At 36.6% G+C, this 16,790-nt stretch overlaps 1 pseudogene; it reads left to right on the plus strand.

Annotated features, from left to right (window-relative positions):
* The first annotated feature begins 15,152 nt into the window (after nt 1–15,152).
* On the plus strand, nt 15,153–15,844 carry LOC102257985 (annotated as a pseudogene).
* The last annotated feature ends 946 nt before the right edge of the window (nt 15,845–16,790 follow it).

The following is a 16,790-nucleotide window of genomic DNA, read 5'->3' on the forward strand; positions in this document are numbered from 1 at the left end:
ATCTTTCTTTTTAAAAAAATATATTTTTATTGATTTCAGAGAGGAAGGGAGAGGGTGAGGGAAATAAAAACATCAATGATAAGAGAGAATCCTCTATCGGCTGACTCCTGCACGCCCCCTACAGGAGGCTGAGCTTGCAACCGGGGTTGTGCTCTGACCATGACCTCCTGGTTCACAGGTCGATGCTCAACAACTGAGCACACTGGCCAAGCCAAACACCTTTCTTAACCTCTCATCTTTCTGTTGTTATCTGCACATCTCTTTCCTTTCCCTCACAGCAAAATTTCTCAAACAAATTTTCTTTAGTCTTTTATTCATTTCCTCATCTTCTGTCATTCCTCTCCATAAAGAAATTTTACTATTTTTCATTCAGATAGTGTTTGTTACTCTGATAAGTTAACTAGAACTATCTGTCTTTTCACTAAAACATAACATCTATTTTCTCCCAGGTGAGAAAAGATAATCTCAGAGGCTAGTGTAAATCACCATGCAAAGTACTTGTAATTATAACACTACATGGAACAGGCTCAGGGATAGACTTCTGAGTCTGAGTAGACATCACCATCACCGTTACAGTAGATAAATAGTGGTCAAAATTCTTCAAAGGGCATCATTCTTTCTAAATCCCAAAGTAGAAGACGGGGAGAAATCTGACGGTAAATTCAAGATTTTATAGAAAAAATTAACTACATGGACTAAAAAATAAATAATTAGAAAGTATAATTTTGGTTATCTATTTTGGACTAATGTCATTGTGCTACTGTTTATGTTCTGATAGGCATGTGAAGAAATCTACATTCTTCCTAATGTAGTTCTAACTTTACTAGCCTATGTTTGTTATATAAGCTGAAGTGAAATATGGCTAGATTGAGATCTTCTCACTGATTCCACAGAAATGCTTCCACTAAGTAACTTTGCTTCTCATAGCAGGGTAACTATTTGCATGTGCTCAATAAAAATCCGCCCTCTTTTTTTTTTGTCCATTTCTAATTAAATCAATTGTACATCAAAAGCCATGTCATGATATATTTAAACAGAAACTTCATTTGCAAAGCTAACAATTATGCAACATTATTATAAATCTTTTGTGAGACCAGTGTCTATAAGGCCCTCCCAGGAAACTATTATAGTGTCTCTTCTATGGCTTAAAGTTTTAACAATAAGAAAAGTCACTTTCTGGCATGGCAGAGACCTTAGAAAATATGGGAATGCAAAGAGAAGACAATTCACCCTCAATAAAATTTCTATAGGCAAAACCTGTTGACGATGAATTTCTTGGTTTTTGATTCCTGAGACTTGGAAGATACAAATAAATATTAAAAATGCAACCTTGGCATCCACAAGTAATCTCTAATGTGAAATTTTTGCATAATTCACTAAGTACTTGCATTAGGATTATATATTTAATATCATTGGGTTTATTCTCTGACAGTTTATCTGATTGGAATTAATGGTAGAGATCAGTGCCATGACTAGAATTCTCCTAACCAGATTAGTCTCTCTGAAGAGACCACATTCCAGGGAGAAAGAAAGACAACCATAAAGGACACAATTCAGAAAAGACTCTGACATGATCTAGAAGCACATTTCACTAGAAAAAGGGTGATGTAATCAGGGAATAGAAAATAAAATGTAATAAAACAAATAAATGGTAACATGCATAAAGGAAGGATTATGACTGGCAATAAATGAGAATTATCACTTTTTATACCTGAGGAAAAATTAGACTGATTTAAATTGTAACTGGAACAGAACGAATCAAAGAGGCGAGAGATAAAGCTGAAGATTTGTGTAGAGGCCAGGTTATGCAGAGTTTTGTAAGCTATAAGAAACATTTTAAGCAGCTGATTTTTATTTCAAATTGATGACTTGATTTGCTGTGTAAACTGGATGGGAAGGGACAAAAGAGGTCAGAATGGGTCCATTGCAGCAGTCCAGGTGAAGGTGTGGGAGTGGGGAGAGATTGGAAATGAGGTGTTAGATTGGAGTAGTCGATTGAGAAAGTGGTGTGGAGGGAGAATAGTGATTAGATTCAGGATAAATTTTAGAGTGAAATCACAAAACTTTCTAATGTACTGCAGTGGAGATGGAGACGTGATGAGAATTTGGGGAACAATAGATGAGTTCCATGTTGACTTCTAAGGCTTTTACTTTAGTAAGCAGATTGGATGATGGTTCTACAAAGATCACAAAATGATAAAGATATGATGATAAGCAACATACCATTCATAACTATCTTTATTATTTCTTTGTATTTTCTTTTATGTAATGCTGCTCCTCAAAACATTTTTGTCAGAGGAGATGGGCTAGGTGTTCTCAGGTGAGAAGGAGGCTTTAAGCTTTGATGTGTGGAGTGGACAAAGCACAGTGGAGCACAATATGTGTTATCCAGTTTATAATTTTAAGTATTTAGATTGGATAAAAATTATGAATATATATAATGTATTCAAAGTTATATTGATATATTTGCAGAGATATTGACCTTTTAATTTCCTTGGCTGTTGTGATTCTGCTACACAAACACACAAAGAATATGTTAGACCCACTCTGGCAAGATAAATAGTTTGGACTAATTCAAAGGAGTATAACCTAATAGGTCTGAATTTCCATGGTAGAAGCAGCAAAAAGTATTAAGTGAATCTATATTAGAAGTAAATAGGATCTGGAATATGTAAAGCAGCCATTTATAAATAGAATGTCATAATCATTTAAGAGACACAAAGATGGACCCACTAATAGGATATTGTTAAAATTGAATATCCATTTCTGATTAAACAAGAAATCTTAATTTTCTATAAATAGGAAGATATATTCTCAACTTGCTGAAAATTATCTACCAGAAATTGCTGTAAACAAAATACTTAATGATATAATGTTAGAAGAAATTCCATTAAAGTCAAGAATAATTATGATACCCGCTATCACTATAATTATCCAACACACTAGTAGCATACTGGAATAAATCATCCTTCTAATCAACAAAACCCATGCAGGCAACAAAATAGGCAGAATTCATTATACAATACCGTCTGAAAACATTCAGGTTAGAGAAATGCAGAGAGCTTCTTAAATAGATGGAATGAAGGGGCTTTCTGATTCATTCATAACAGGCTTACTTGAAACATGTATAGCACTTACTAGACATAGCTCTTATATTTTGGGGCATATATTAACACTTTTTTAACCCTCTCATAAACCTTATGAAATTCTTACAATTGTTATCCCTGTTTCATAGATTAGTAAACCGAGATATGGAAATATTAATTAAACTGTCCAAGATTTAAAAAACTGATAAAGATATAAATACAGGCGATTTGGCACAAAAGCCTATACATATTAACCACTAAGCTTTCTCACTGGGTTGATATATTTGGTTTAACCCATCGTCCCATCATTAGCAACTCCTGGTACTACTGCTTAATCCTTTCATGCTTTTGAGACTACACTATGTTTTATGATTACCATAATGCAACATAAAAAAATCTCCCAAAATATCTCTTGGTATATTAGTGTAGATATATATTTTTAAAGTATATCAATATAATAATGGTCAATCAATAAGAAAAATGTAGAAAACAATATCCTGCAGATGTAGAATTTAAGACCTTTGTCTTTTCAGCCTTCTTCAATATAAACTCTCTAATTATCCCACCTCCATTAGTTTATAGTATTTCTTGTTGATATCATTAAACTAAAGCAAATGGTCAGACTCAAGGAATCTGTATATTCTTTATATGATCACATTTTAGTTTATAAATAATACTATTAAATTAGAATTATCATCAGGAAAATGATACTTCACAATAGCAATGCCTTGAATATTGTGTCTTTTCTAATGGAGCAAATGATTACCTTTATCAGTGTGTATGGCCTGAAAAGTGATTATTGTTATATCTGAAAGGAATATTCATGCCCAAAACAAGCATTGCAAATAATGAACTCTATAGTTAAAGACAATTGCATTAAGTTTTACGACTGAGTTTCTATAGTGGTGTTTTCAGACTAACATCATTTTTTAAAATATATCTTTAGCACAAGTGCATTTCTTGATATTAGTTTTTTTAAGTATACAGCGAAGTTCTATGTTGATGAGCATAAGACTTTTCAAAGACAGTGAAAATATATAAAATAATTCAGCTAAAATCACAAATATTATTTTCTTAATAATAAGTACCACACCTTTCACTGGAATTTCTGCCTTTATTGTCTCATGGTGTGGGAAAGCATAATGCAGAAGGAGAAAGAACCATAGTGACAACAATGAGGAGAGATATGCATATTGAGTGATATGCATATTGAGTGGTGTTTAAAGATATTCTGTTCTAAAACATTAGAAGAACTATTAATGTTGGAATATATGTACACATAAGGGATGCAAATGAGGGAACTATGAAGTGATGGCATTGTATAAATCAGGGGTCCTCAAACTTTTTAAACGGGGGGCCAGTTCACTGTTCCTCAGACTGTTGGAGGGCCGGACTATAGTTTAAAAAAAAAACTATGAACAAATTCCTATGCACACTGCACGTATCTTATTTTGAAGTAAAAATACAAAACGGGAGCAAATACAATATTTAAAATGAAGAACAAGTAAAGTTAAATCAACAAACTTACCAGTATTTCAATGGGAACTATGGGCCTGCTTTTGGCTAATGAGATGGTCAATGTCCGGTTCCATATTTGTCACTGCTAGTCGTAACAAGTGATGCAAGTGTGCATCAGTTAGTCTAGATCTGGTTGGAGATTTCAGATGTTTCATTCTGAGACTGAGAGGAGGAGTCGAGAGACAGAGAGAAGGAGGGGAGTCGGAGAGTGCGGCGCACATTCCACACATGCCCACTGCGGGCCTGGGACGGGTCGGCTGCTAAGCAACAGGCAGCGGCTGGGCCGGATAAATGTTTTCGGCGGGCCGCATGTGGCCCGTGGACCGTAGTTTGAGGACCCCTGGTATAAATGGAATCATTAAATAACATTAGATTGCAGAGAAATAATCTTCTAGGACCATATATATTGTGCCAATTGGATTCTCAATATAATTGGACCTGTGGCTCAGGTTCATATTCATCTATGTATCTCTCATAATATCTGGGACCCCTGGGCCATTAGTGCAGTGATGTTACTATAATTATTTTATGTGTTTTACTGTTGAAGACATTCAACGTCAAATAGGGTAAACACCCAGGTTATGGAATAAAGCAACTAATCCTGAATTTAAAACAAATGTTTTTTTCTGACTTGAAGCCTGTACCTTTTCCACTGTACCACGATTGGCCTGTGTCTTATTCACATTCATATTGACAGTTCTAGTATAATATCTAATACTTGTTGGAGCCTGATCCATTTAACTTATAAACTGCTATACCACTTGAATAAGAGGAACATTACTTTTAAGACAAAAATATTTATTTTTTATTTCTCACTGTGCAAGGACTAATTCAATTGATTAATCAATATTTCGCAGTGAATGACTGAGCTAACATTTTAGCCAAAGCTCAGCAGGACTTTCATTACATCCTCACAAATACTTCAAGGCTCATACATTTTTGGTCTGCTTTTATTTAGACTGCTTTCCATAAAAATAATCTCAACTCATTTTTAATCAAATTAAAAACTCTTGCATTTATAATACTTGGATGGCTGCTCAATTACAGTGTCAGCGGACAGATGTGAAACTGAACTATATTTAGAGAAATGGCACCACTCTGAAATAAATGAGTTCAGGTGAGTAATTACATTCTAGCGCTAAGACTTAGAATTTCTAATACATCATCTGCCTGCTCCAACAATGTGAAAAGAAGAGTTAGGTCTTGTGGAGTGTTAATTATAACCCTTAATAACTGACTGTAAACTCTCACTAGATACATATTACTTCATTATAAAGTGCACTCTGGAAACATGACATTTTTAGGCAACTATAATGTGAGATTTGTTTGTAAAATATGTTCTCCCTAGATATAAATCTGTAATTAAATTATTTTAAAATACTGCATTTAGGCCCATATTGTCCACAATCCCTAGATAGGTACCTGTTAAGACACTAATGAAAATTTCAGTGATGTTAACTTCAAAACCCCTTATATTCCCACTTATTAAATATTGGCATGCAATTCCTGTATATTATTTTCCATACAGTCCATTATGGACAGCTATACCTTCAGACATTAGTTATTACAGAGCACAGCACCAATAATTCTTTTGACTACTCAGAGAAGCCTTGCGTTGGTTCTAAAAAAAATGCCCGGGAAGGTGGGAGGTGGCATGAAAGCTGGTAGGTGCCTGGCTTTGCCAATTTTTCTCCTGGTGTTCAAGGAGCGTGAACGTCTGCCTCAATGTGATCTTTCCAGGGGTCTCTGTCAGACTCTGGCTCCATAGTCTGGCTTCTCTTTCCGAACAACCCAGGTGAGTTCTGATCTGTGTGTTACTTCTTGAAGACACTTCTAACTTTAGAATCAGATCTATGGCCACAGACAATAGTGTGGTGGAGGCCTGGGAGGGGTGGGTGCAGAGTAGAGGGGGTCAATGGGAAAAAACAAAAGGGACATCTGTAATACTTTCAACAATAAAGATAAATTAACACACACACACACACACACACACGGAAACTAGATCCAAGACAAGCTTCAATATTAACTCTCCAGGGCATTTCTCAAATAACATTTATTGGGTTGTTACTGTTTTATCTGACACTGTACTAAATATTTTAACCGCACTATTTCAATTAATACCCTCAACAGTTGATGAGGAAAATACAGTGATTATCCTTATTAGCAGAGGGAAAAAAAAAACAAGGTTCAAGGAGACTTTGTAACTTGATCTAGAACATTTCATATGTGAAGGTCATGACCACTGAACCGTACTGTCTTCTAGGAGGAGGCTTATTTCTTTTTGACAGGTTTATATCCCTTACTCACTGTTACATTTCACCTGGATTAAATTATACATGCAATTATAAGAGTTGCCATTTCATCATTCAATGATCTTTTATTTGTTTTAGATATAAAACATTCAGAACTAGCGAACTAAGTTGTCTAGACTTGAGACTATAAAAGCTTTAAACATATAGACTGTTCATTTTATCATAGCAGCAATTAAGTGGGTTGAAAAAGTACAAAAAATTAATTAGTCCTTTATTGCCGGAGTCCATTTATTGCCTTCACTATCTGATAAGCGTAGACAGAGAAACCCCCCGAAGGCTGGGTGCCTTTGAAGCCCTAGCAAAGGTTGGAGCTAGGCGCCACCTCTGTTTGTCCAGACAGTGGTAGCTGAAACTACTCTTTAGGAAATGATTCTCTGAGTACCATCTGACATATAGTGGAATTAGTGATTTTTACACTTACACGTTGATACAATGCCAAGGGCCATGAAGAGGGAGAGTTTTTTTCTGATGATTGGAGAACAGCAGTGTTCTGGGCACTGGGATGTTGATGAGGTCAGGATCTCTTCTATGTTTGAATCATCTCCAAAACACCATTTAGTAGTAGATTTTATAATTGCTCAATACCTCACAAATCCTGAAATTTGGCATTTGACAGGTATTTTTCTTTTTGTGCTAGAAACATTATCCTTATAGGAAGCTAAATCTGTACCCATAAAAAAAAAGAACCGTTGTGAGAATTGACTATTTGTAAGTATTTGAAAGTGCTTTGTAAATGTCAGTGCACTTTATCATGCTCACTTTTACTGAATTTAAATTAGGTATATAAATGCATATGCATACATATCATGTATGGTTAAGTACCTACATGAATGTGTGGTTAAGTATTGTAAATAACCCTAATTTTTAAAAAAATAATATGAGACAAATACATATATATTCTAAATGTATCCCTATAAATATTGTTCACTAACATGTAAAAAGAGTTCCTATGAACCCTTCTTCTTCTTCACTCTTCATTCCAGTGTTATTTACTCTATTTTCTATATCACATCTTCCTTATTTTACTAGTCTATGGTCAACTTTTATTTCGATAATATATCATTCCAAACCTTACTAGTAGAATTCTTCTAAAGCTCCCATCTTAATTCTTGGCACCTCACTCCTTGCAGTAAACCTTGCTCTTATGCCATTGGGAAACCTGAAAGATTCTAGGTTCCTTTGCTATGTTATTGGCTATATTTAACTTATGCAATGATTAAAATTATTCCCAATGAATTTGTACATTTTCTTCATTCCATCTATAGGGCTATCATTATGGTCAAATGATAAGAGCCTATTTTTTTTTTAAGTACAGTCTTGAAGAGTCAAGAAATAACAATGTCATAGTTATAATAAAGGTTTGTCATACCAGCTTACTAGGAATTGAAGAAAAATCTGAAATTGCACCTGGTCACTAAGAAAACAATTCTTACTAGAAAAAAAAATAGAAATGAGTGAGTCACCTCTTGAAGTAATTACCCAAGTTTGTGCAAAACTCCATTCTATTCCCCAAGATATAAAAATATTGGATAGTAATGGGATATGAGTGATAAAATATTATCAAAACTATGATTAACTAAAACTTTTCCAAAAACTTAAACAAAAGTGAATTATTCTTATATGGATGAGTTCAAGTGAGAAAAAAATTAAGAAAGTTAATTTATTAGTATGGCAGAAACAATTAAGTGTTTGATCTCATACAATATGAAAAAATAAAGTCAAAATGGATTAAAGACTTAGATATAAAACCTAACATCATAAAATTCCTAGAATAAAACTTAGGGTAAATTTTTCATTACATTGGTCTGAGGAAGAAATTTTTGGATATGACACCAAAATCACAGACAATGAAACAAAGATAGATGTGTGGACTTGCATCAAATTAAGAAGTTCCTGCACAGCAAAGGAAATGATCAACAGAGATAAAGATAACCTATGGAATGAGAGAAAATATTTACAAATCAGATATATGAAAATGGGTTAATATCCAAAATATATAAGAAACTCATCAACTCAGTGCTAAAAACCAATAACCCAATTAGAAAAAAATGGGCAAAGAACCAGAATACATATTTCTCAAAAAAACACACATACAAATAGCCAACAGATACATGAAAAGGTGCTCAACATCATTAATCATCAGGGGAATGAAAATCTAAACAACCATGAGATATGACCTCACACCTGTTAGAATGGCTATTATCAAAAAGATCCTATATAATAAAAGCCTAATATGCTAAGTGTCCAGTCGTTTGGTGGGCCGTTCAACCAATCAAAGCATAATATGCTAATGATATGCTAAGGCTGCTCAACCACTCGCTATGATATGCACTGACCACCAGGGGGAAGATGCTCCGACTGGTTGGTGAGCTTGCTGCTGGGGTCTGGCCCATCGGGACTGAGCGAGATGGGCTGGACACGCCCTGGAGCCCTCCTGCGATCCCTCCCCAGCCAGCCAACCTCCCACATCCCTCCCTGGCCTGATCATGCACCAGTGGGGTCACTCAGCCTGGCCTGCACCCTCTCGCAATCCAGGACCCCTCGGGGGATGTTGGAGAGCTGGTTTCGGCCAATCCCGCAGGCCAGGCCAACGGACCCGTGCACCGAATTCGTGCACCGGGCCTTTAGTAATAAATAAGCATTGGTGAGAATGTTGAGAAAAGGAAACCCATGTACTTTGTTGGTGGTAACATAAATTGGTACAGCCATCATGGAAAACAGTATGGAGGTTCCCCCAAAAATGTAAAATAGAACTACCGTATGATCCAGCAATACCACTTCTCAGTATATAGCCAAAGGCAATGAACTCACTATCTCGATGAGATATCTGCACTCCCATATTTATACATGTTCATAATTCACAATAGCCAATCATGGAAGCAACATAAGTGCCCATGGATGCATGAATGACCTCCAGATGCAGATAAAAGGTGTGATATTTGGAGGAGAGCAGTCCTTCAGTAAGTAGATACTTTCATAAATCCATCTTGGAAAAGGATTCACACTAAACTCTCTGATATTTCAATTCCCAAGAATCCTTCTGAGGGGACCAGGGAAGAAGAGGTCACTTGCCTACCAATGTGGTAAAAACAAAACAAAACAAAACAAAAAAACACACAAAAAACTAAAAAAACAACAACAACCAGCAATTGAAACACAGATGATAAATGTCTGCTCCAGGAGAGCAAGGACTGTGCTTGTTTTGCCCAACATTCTTTTTTCATTTCCTTGCAGTGTTTTTGACACTTGGGGGACCCTCTATGCACGTGCAGTAAATGACCATTAATAATATGAGTAGAACTTTGTGTAGCAATCCATAGGCAAACAATGTTAACAGGAGAACTAATATTTAGTCTATTTAGAGATGCAAGATTTTAAATATATAAGAATAAACATGAGACTAACATAATTTTCATATTGGAAACCTAGGTATATCTCACTGGTTTTGTTACAGTTAATGCCATAAATATGGTAGCACATGGATCCATGAAGCCCTATCATGTGTAGAGTAAGGGCTTGACCATTAGCCTAGAATGCACGAACTCAGTGCCTTCTAACTATGAGATGCATAGACCGTAAGTACTTCCAGGGGTATGAACTGAACATGAAAGTCTATACTTTCTATATGACAAAATTATAGCTAAAATACTTACCAAAACTTAATATGGATTTTATGTGGATACATAAACATGCACACACTGTATAAATGTGCAATATGTATTTCAAAACCTGGAGAAACATGACTCTCCCTGTCAAATTGGTACTGGCCACATCCTATGTTAAGCAGAGATGAACTGACAAGCGGTACCTAAGAAGGGATTTCAGCAATACTTGTAAGGCAGTTGAAGTCTATTTAATTTATGCTGCTTACATGTAAAAGGCAACCCATTGCCTGCTTCTCTGCAAAGATGATTCCAAAAAGGTCACTTCAAAGGAATAAAATTCATCAAACATCCCCCTCCTCACCTCTGTGCATAATACTGCATAAGCCTTCAGTTTGGATGCCCTGCCCCCTTTTAAGTGAGCACCACTACAAATCATCTGTAACATGAAATCTCAAGATTGCCTGAAATTTTGCTTCATTCAGATAGTCTCAAATTTTACTGGCAATAACATGATCAAAATAAATGGCTTTAATTTTTTAGTATAAAGCAACCATTCCCCAAAGTCTGATTTTACTCAGTGTGTATGTATATGTGTTTCTAGGTATCTTTATTGACAAAGCCAATCTCCATCTTCAGACCAAGAACACCATCATGGAATCAAATGTCTTCTCCTTTCAAAATTGCTGGGAAATTTCTGACAAATGCTGATTGCTGCAGGAGGCTTCAACAACTCTGCTGCAGGTATCATTACTGATTTGGTAATAGTTAATCTTTTTGACATTTATATAAATGAGGGTTCAATGTGCTAAATTACTGTCCCAGCAAGAGGTGCAGGTCTGAAAGAACAAACACTCAGAATCTTGAGAATCAGTTAATCAGAAAAGGTAAATTATTAGAGATCAATTAATCTATTATGTATTTACTTCCCTGACAAATTACAGGTATAAAATAGATATACCTGTAATTCTAATTCAAGGATTGTAAAATATAAAGAATAAATAAAATTGCAGTGAGTTGACTCAACCCCGAGACTGCCTATAATTAGCTATGACTTCTTAGCACATGTGGCTGACAACATCACAAAAATCCAACAAATATGAGAACCTTGGAGTCATTATTTCCTTTGGGAAAAGGAGATCTATATTATTTGCATTTTAGCTGATATTAAGAGAGTGGCTATATTTTCTGAGGTAGTTTAAACACTTCTTAGGTTTATTGTACTCTTTAAGAAGAAGCAAGAAGAGCCCAGCCAGCATGGCTCAGTGGTTGAGCATCAACCTATGAACCAGGAGGTCACGGTTGGATTCCTGGTCAGGGGATAGGCCCGGGTTGCAGGCTCGATCCCCAGTAGGGGGCATGCAGGAGGCAGCTGATCGATGATTCTCTATCATCATTCATGTTCCTATCTTTCCCTCTCTCTTCCTCTCTGAAATCAATAAAACTATATATTTTTTTAAAAAAGAAGAGCTTAAAAAGTTATATTTGTGAAACTGAAGATCACATTTACTCTGGAATTCTTGGAACCAAGTTTCCCAACTTGTTTTGCATTTTGACTGCTGACCAAATACAAGTATTTTGTATTTGTGAGAGCCTCTTTCAGATTATATGAATCTGGTTGATATATTTGGGTATGTTGTACTGTATTGTACTGATCATTCAGAGAGTGCTTAAGTGAAATGGGCAATTCTCGCTAGGTTTTATAATAGAACCTTTTAATCTCATTGCTTGTGCAAGAACATGCTTCCTTTGTATGTCATGGGGCTTTGGAAACCTGCTTTTCTGTGATTGTCTTACGAACTCAAAAGCAGACTTCTTGGCCATAGAATTAAGAATTGAAAGTTAATGTAGGGAATAACATCTACCCCAAGGCAGACCCTATCAGAATCTAGGACCATAGTGATAGAAATTATCCACTGCTATGTAATGATATAAGTGCCTTGTATGTACAGTAAAATACCATTAGCCTACTGAATGACACACTATTATTTGGCTTGAATGGAGTTCATCTCAATAGCTGAGCTATGGTGAGAATATTGGTTCTGATTCCTGGGACACTGCTCTTTTTCTTGGAGTACAGACACCAGTTAATCTTTTACAGCCAAGCTCACTGACAGAGAAAAATTTTCCTGGTGCTTTCTGAAGCTATAAGGCAAAGTATTTCATGTGAACTTAGTTGATATTCCTTAAAACAGTGACCCAGAAATTGTGATGAAAGGATGTCAGCTTTTTTAATGTCAGAAAAGTTCCTTTGAGACAAAGCATGATATGTTTCTTCCATGGCTAACGGTAGAACCTCAAGTGACATTGAAAAAGCAGTATTATGCTACTCGAAATAAGCCAGTCAGAGAAAGACAAGTATCACATGATTTTATCTATATGTGGAATCTAATGAACAAACAAACAAACAAAAAAACCCCTGATGAACAAAATAGATTCAGAGACCTGGAAGCATGGAACACACTGTCAAATCTTAGAGGGAAGGCAGGGGTGGATGGGTGGGTGGGTGGAATGAGATCAACCAAAGAACTTGTATACAACATGTATAACCCATAGACACAGATAATAGTGTGGTAAAGGCCTGGGGTAGGGGGCAGGGCAGGCTAGAAGAGGTCATTGGAGAAAAAAAGGACATATGTAATTCTTTCAACAATAAATATTTTTTTAAAAATAAAAGAAAAAGAAAAATGACTATTCTGACTAAATAATATGTCTCTAACATTGAGTCTGTAATTATTTTTACAGTTTAAAAGGATGATTTAAATATCAACAAAATGAAAGACTTTATGATGAAATTGCTTTAAATAATTAATTTTAAAAACTATTTGTTTTACTTTATTTTCAGTGCAAAAGCCAAGTTTACAAAGTAATAATAGATTACTTTCTAATTTAATATCATAACTGCTTTCTTTTTAACCATTGTGAACCATTTTAGTTAACTCTTTAATAGCAGTATCTGCAAAGGAGTTATTAAATTAATAGCATAATTAGGGGTTGTTTTATACCACTTATTTAATCTATTCTTTGAACACATGAAGGTAATTAAAAATGTCTCTCACATTAATAAAAAAAATTGGTTCATTCCCATGGTAGAATATTGTTGGAAATATACAATGCTTAGTATCTTCTTCTATACTTTTCTTTAAACTCCTTTGCCTCTTCAAGGACCACACCCAACCTCTTCCTTAGAAGGTAGGGCCTAGTGGATATCTTCCACCTCTGGTTTGAACACTCTCCCAATAGAGGCTCTTATCTTCACATGCTTTCTCCCCAAGGTTAGATTTATGGCCTTCTTCATACCCCATGACCTGTCCACATGCATATTCTTGAATGAAGGAAGCTCTTCAGTATTTCCATGTTGATTGAGTTTTACTGAAGAAAGACAACAAATCAGATAGTCCCTCTCTAAACACAGAGCTAGCAAATTCACTTTAGCCTTTAGTTCCCACAAATCTTACTAAGTTTTTTAGACAACCTCCCTTCCTTTCTCCACAGGGTAGAATTAAAATGTATGAACTCTTTTCACATGTTCTCCACCTCACTGAAAATTACATCAATTGTGACTTGATTCTCCTCTCAACGGTTCTCAAAATGCACATTCATTTTCACCCACTCGTTACCTTTGCCCTCCTGATACGAAGGAATCTATGCCTCTCCTTTTTAGGTTCTAGGATGATTCATCCTAGTTATTATCTACTTATAATCCATTCTCTTAATCATGCTTTAACCCAACATAAAAATAAATTAAAACCCTCTTTTGTCATTTATTCTCCTTTGGCTCTTTCTCTAGCTCTCATGTCCACCTTTTTGCTATAATCTTGGACAAATGTTTCTGGGCATGGTTTTGCCATTTTGTTCCTTCTCTGTGCTCTGAAATTTCCTTAGTATTAACCAAGGGTCCAAATAACAAGTAGAGCATAAAATCCTAGCTATTCTAGAATTATTAGTGATGGATGTTCTCAGAGTAAACAGGGAGGCGAGACTGCTAAAGTAGAGTAGCTGAGCAATTATTAATATTATTTGGGGCAATAAATTGAGAAACATGTCATTGACTATTTAATGACTGCCTGTGTAGCCTCACAATGTAAATTACAATCTTCTTAAAAATCGATACTATGTTAGATTTATGTGTTCCTTTACTCAATAAATATAAAAGATTAGTCAATATTTTATAGTGGATGAGGGAATGTGTTTACATAAATGCACATATAAATACTGAGTCCCTAATTACAGTCCCCCACAGACTTCGGAGAAGCTCAGAATTGTCACTATAAGAGCATACTTTTCTTATCAGCATATCTAGTTTAGAGGACTTTTGCTGGCACAAAGCAGGATCATATTTCAAATGCATTGCATCACCTAAGGAATGTTAATGGGAACTATATATTTTTAAATTCTTTTTAATGCATAAATAATTTTCTTCTTTCAAAATAGCCCTGAACTTTAGAAAAGTCAGATCTCATAATCTATACATGAAAGAACTGACACCTAAAAATGTTAAATAACATTGCAGGTGATATGAATCCTACGTCCTATTCAGGTACAAACCAGAACGTGGATTTTCAACTATTGCTTTCCTTCTACCTCATCAATCAACCAGCTCCCTGCCAGGTGGTTTACTTCTTCCAGCCAATATGCCCAGATTAGAAGCTTCAGAAGACAGGCTGAGAACATTTAAATAGCGAGGCAAAGGTGCAGCGATGAGGTAGCAGCAGGGGATGACAGTCAGCTGGAGCTACGGAAGATCAAGCAAGATGAGCAGGACTTAAAGAGAAGGAACATTTCCAAGCTCTCCCCTGACTCATGCTCCCGAAAGCTGGCCAAAGGGGTCATTCTCATCCTACATGAAACGGGCAATACTGTGAAGACCTCAGATCCAGACCTGTGTTTCCAGGCAACCCAGGCAGCCAGGAAAATGCTGTTCCAGGGGAAGAATGCTCCTCTAAGGCTGGTTGTTGAAGCAGGGCTCATTTTCAGGCACATGGGCTTCCTGAAGTCATTACTTCACCCCTTGCAGTTGGAGGCAGCCTGGACTCTGACCAGCATCCCTGCAAAGACTGGAGAGCAGATCCGAGCCATTGTGGAAGGGAGGCACCAACCAGCCCTTCATTGAGCTGCCTGTGTGGGAACAGGCAGCGTGGGCTTGGGGTAATATAGCAGGTGACAGCCCACAGTTCAGTGACATCATTATCCCGAGCAAAGCCATCCCACTCATCTACTGGCCTTGGTTTCATCAACCAGACTAGTTACGTTTCTGAGGAACATCAAGTGGACCTTGCCCACTCTATGTAGAAACAAGAACCTGTACCTTGAGAAAAAAACTTGAGGTAAATGCTGCTCATCCTCTTCTACCTCTTGAAGCATCATGGCATCTAGGTTCTCTGGACACCTGCTGGGCCCTCTCCTACCTCACAGATGGCTGCAATGAGCGAATGGCCAAGTGGTTGACACGGGTATCTGGCCCAGACTGGACAAGCTCATGACTAGCATGGAACTCAATGTCTGACCTCCTTGCTCCACACTGTGGGGACATTTTCACTGGAATGGATCCCCAGACCCAGGTGGACATCAAAGTAGGCATGCTGAGCATGCTACCCCAGTCCTAAAGCACCCTATGCCCTCCATCCAGAGAGGCAGCCTGAGTCCTGAACCACATGGCCATGGGGACCTGCCAGCACCTGATTGCTACATTCCTTGGTGACTCTGCTTGAAAAAATGGAGAATTTAAAACCCAGAAAGAGGCTCTCTATATGGTGGCTAACTTCACAATGGAGTACTGTGGACCAGTTGACCCACTGTGTCCACCCTGGAGTCTTAGAGCCATCGGGGAATCTGATTACCATCCAAGACACCAAGATTGTTTTCCTCATCCTTGACCTCATCTCATAACTTCCAGAAGCTTTCTGAGAGGGAAAACCCGTGTATAGCTCAAGAGAGGGGCAGTACCTGGCAGTTCCTCACTGGTTGAACTGAACCATTTGTCCTAACACTTTTGTTTAACAAAATCATATTTTCACATGAATTATGGAGTTACAGAATTTGTGATCCTATATTCTTCATGATATGTGTGTTGTTGTTTTTTCTCAAAAGACTTGGAGCAACTTTTAGATTCTATGAAAAGCCACTGAGCATTATGTAATAACTTAAAGACATGTTGTTCTTCTGTGTCCATTAGGTCATTTAACATATCCACAGATGCTCATTAAATAACTGTTGGTGGGATGAACTGTTGTTTTATATCTCATTCATAAGAGAAATCTTGTTAAATGACA

Source organism: Myotis brandtii, unplaced genomic scaffold (genome assembly GCF_000412655.1).
Source record: "Myotis brandtii unplaced genomic scaffold, ASM41265v1 scaffold154, whole genome shotgun sequence".
Lineage (NCBI taxonomy): Eukaryota > Metazoa > Chordata > Mammalia > Chiroptera > Vespertilionidae > Myotis > Myotis brandtii.